Below are 4,285 nucleotides of genomic sequence, written 5' to 3' on the forward strand. Positions count from 1 at the left end.
ACTACTTTTCATGAGCTGATTCAAGAGTGTCTTCGTCATGGCAGTCATAATATATAAGGGATACATATATACATTTTATTAAGGTATTCATGAACAAGTTGTATTTTATATAAATACACACACACACACAATATATATATATATATATATATATATATATATATATATATATATATATATATATATATATATATATATATATATATATATATATATATATATATATATATATATATATATATATATATATATATATATATATATATATATATATATATATATATATATATATATATATATATATATATATATATATATATATATATATATATATATATATATATATATATATATATATATATATATATATATATATATATATATATATATATATATATATATATATATATATATAGGTAGTAGGTTGGTAGACAGCAACCACCCAGGGAGGTACTACCGTCCTGCCAAGTGAGTGTAAAACGAAAGCCTGTAATTGTTTTACATGATGGTAGGATTGCTGATGTCTTTTGTCTGTCTCATAAATATGCAAGATTACAGGCATGTCTTGCTACTTCTACTTACACTTAGGTCACACTACACATACATATACACATTTATTCATACACACTCATCTGAGTTTTCTTTGATTTTATCTTAATAGTTCTTGGTCTTATTAATTTTCCTTTTATATCCATGGGGAAGTGGAATAAGAATCTTTCCTCCGTAAGCCATGCGTGTTGTAAAAGTCAACTAAAATGCCGGGAACAATGGGCTAGTAACCCCTTTTCCTGTAAAGATTACTAAAAAGAATAAGAAGAAGAAAATTGTCAAAGTGGGAAGTCTGAATGTGCGTGGATGTTGTGCAGATGATAAGAAAGAGATGATTGTGGATGTTATGAATGAGAAGAAGCTGGATGTCCTGGCTTTAAGTGAAACAAAGCTGAAGGGGGTGGGAGAGTTTCAATGGAGAGGAATAAATGGGATTAGGTCAGGGGTTTCAAATAGAGTTAGAGCTAAAGAAGGAGTAGCAATAATGTTGAAGGATAAGCTATGGCAGGAAAAGAGGGACTATAAATGTATTAATTCAAGGATTATGTGGAGTAAAATAAAGATTGGATGTGAAAAGTGGGTTATAATAAGCGTGTATGCACCTGGAGAAGAGAGAAGTGTAGAGGAGAGAGAGAGATTTTGGGAAATGTTGAGTGAATGCGTGGGGAGTTTTGAATCAAGTGTGAGAGTAATGGTGGTTGGGGATTTCAATGCTAAAGTGGGTAAAAATGTTATGGAGGGAGTAGTAGGTAAATTTGGGGTGCCAGGGGTAAATGTAAATGGGGAGCCTTTAATTGAGCTATGTGTAGAAAGAAATTTGGTAATAAGTAATACATATTTTATGAAAAAGAGGATAAATAAATATACAAGGTATGATGTAGCACGTAATGAAAGTAGTTTATTAGATTATGTATTGGTGGATAAAAGGTTGATGGGTAGGCTCCAGGATGTACATGTTTATAGAGGGGCAACTGATATATCGGATCATTATTTAGTTGTAGCTACAGTTAGAGTAAGAGGTAGATGGGAAAAGAGGAAGGTGGCAACAACAAGTAAGAGGGAGGTGAAAGTGTATAAACTAAGGGAGGAGGAAGTTCGGGCGAGATATAAGCGACTATTGGCAGAAAGGTGGGATAGTGCAAAGATGAGTAATGGGGGGGTTGAAGAGGGTTGGAATAGTTTTAAAAATGCAGTATTAGAATGTGGGGCAGAAGTTTGTGGTTATAGGAGGGTGGGTGCAGGAGGAAAGAGGAGTGATTGGTGGAATGATGAAGTAAAGGGTGTGATAAAAGAGAAAAAGGTAGCTTATGAGAGGTTTTTACAAAGCAGAAGTGTTATAAGAAGAGCAGAATATATGGAGAGTAAAAGAAAGGTAAAGAGAGTGGTGAGAGAGTGCAAAAGGAGAGCAGATGATAGAGTGGGAGAGGCACTGTCAAGAAATTTTAATGAAAATAAGAAAAAATTTTGGAGTGAGTTAAACAAGTTAAGAAAGCCAAGGGAAAATATGGATTTGTCAGTTAAAAACAGAGTAGGGGAGTTAGTAGATGGGGAGATGGAGGTATTAGGTAGATGGCGAGAATATTTTGAGGAACTTTTAAATGTTAAGGAAGAAACAGAGGCAGTAATTTCATGCACTGGTCAGGGAGGTATACCATCTTTTAGGAGTGAAGAAGAGCAGAATGTAAGTGTGGGGGAGGTACGTGAGGCATTACGTAAAATGAAAGGGGGTAAAGCAGCTGGTACTGATGGGATCATGACAGAAATGTTAAAAGCAGGGGGGGATATAGTGTTGGAGTGGTTGGTACTTTTGTTCAATAAATGTATGAAAGAGGGGAAGGTACCTAGGGATTGGCGGAGAGCATGTATAGTCCCTTTATATAAAGGGAAAGGGGACAAAAGAGACTGTAAAAATTATAGAGGAATAAGCTTACTGAGTATACCAGGAAAAGTGTACGGTAGGGTTATAATTGAAAGAATTAGAGGTAAGACAGAATGTAGGATTGCGGATGAGCAAGGAGGTTTCAGAGTGGGTAGGGGATGTGTAGATCAAGTGTTTACATTGAAGCATATATGTGAACAGTATTTAGATAAAGGTAGGGAAGTTTTTATTGCATTTATGGATTTAGAAAAGGCATATGATAGAGTGGATAGAGGAGCAATGTGGCAGATGTTGCAAGTATATGGAATAGGTGGTAAGTTATTAAATGCTGTAAAGAGTTTTTATGAAGATAGTGAGGCTCAGGTTAGGGTGTGTAGAAGAGAGGGAGACTATTTCCCGGTAAAAGTAGGTCTTAGACAGGGATGTGTAATGTCACCATGGTTGTTTAATATATTTATAGATGGGGTTGTTAAGGAAGTAAATGCTAGGGTGTTTGGGAGAGGGGTGGGATTAAATTATGGGGAATCAAATTCAAAATGGGAATTGACACAGTTACTTTTTGCTGATGATACTGTGCTTATGGGAGATTCTAAAGAAAAATTGCAAAGGTTAGTGGATGAGTTTGGGAATGTGTGTAAAGGTAGAAAGTTGAAAGTGAACATAGAAAAGAGTAAGGTGATGAGGGTGTCAAATGATTTAGATAAAGAAAAATTGGATATCAAATTGGGGAGGAGGAGTATGGAAGAAGTGAATGTTTTCAGATACTTGGGAGTTGACGTGTCGGCGGATGGATTTATGAAGGATGAGGTTAATCATAGAATTGATGAGGGAAAAAAGGTGAGTGGTGCGTTGAGGTATATGTGGAGTCAAAAAACGTTATCTATGGAGGCAAAGAAGGGAATGTATGAAAGTATAGTAGTACCAACACTCTTATATGGGTGTGAAGCTTGGGTGGTAAATGCAGCAGCGAGGAGACGGTTGGAGGCAGTGGAGATGTCCTGTTTAAGGGCAATGTGTGGTGTAAATATTATGCAGAAAATTCGGAGTGTGGAAATTAGGAGAAGGTGTGGAGTTAATAAAAGTATTAGTCAGAGGGCAGAAGAGGGGTTGTTGAGGTGGTTTGGTCATTTAGAGAGAATGGATCAAAGTAGAATGACATGGAAAGCATATAAATCTATAGGGGAAGGAAGGCGGGGTAGGGGTCGTCCTCGAAAGGGTTGGAGAGAGGGGGTAAAGGAGGTTTTGTGGGTAAGGGGCTTGGACTTCCAGCAAGCGTGCGTGAGCGTGTTAGATAGGAGTGAATGGAGACGAATGGTACTTGGGACCTGACGATCTGTTGGAGTGTGAGCAGGGTAATATTTAGTGAAGGGATTCAGGGAAACCGGTTATTTTCATATAGTCGGACTTGAGTCCTGGAAATGGGAAGTACAATGCCTGCACTTTAAAGGAGGGGTTTGGGATATTGGCAGTTTGGAGGGATATGTTGTGTATCTTTATATGTGTATGCTTCTAGACTGTTGTATTCTGAGCACCTCTGCAAAAACAGTGATAATGTGCGAGTGTGGTGAAAGTGTTGAATGATGATGAAAGTATTTTCTTTTTGGGGATTTTCTTTCTTTTTTGGGTCACCCTGCCTCGGTGGGAGACGGCCGACTTGTTCAAAAAAAAAAAAAAAAAAAAAAAAAAATATATATATATATATATATATATAATTATATATATATATATTATATATATATATTATATATATATATGTATATATATGTCGTGCCGAATATGTAAAACTGGTCAATTAGCAAGAACTCGACTCAAGAAATCGTAATGACACGATTGCAAATAAACCATACCCCCGGCCGG

The sequence above is a fragment of the Cherax quadricarinatus genome, chromosome 4, assembly GCF_038502225.1.
Source record: "Cherax quadricarinatus isolate ZL_2023a chromosome 4, ASM3850222v1, whole genome shotgun sequence".
Taxonomy (NCBI): Eukaryota; Metazoa; Arthropoda; class Malacostraca; order Decapoda; family Parastacidae; genus Cherax; species Cherax quadricarinatus.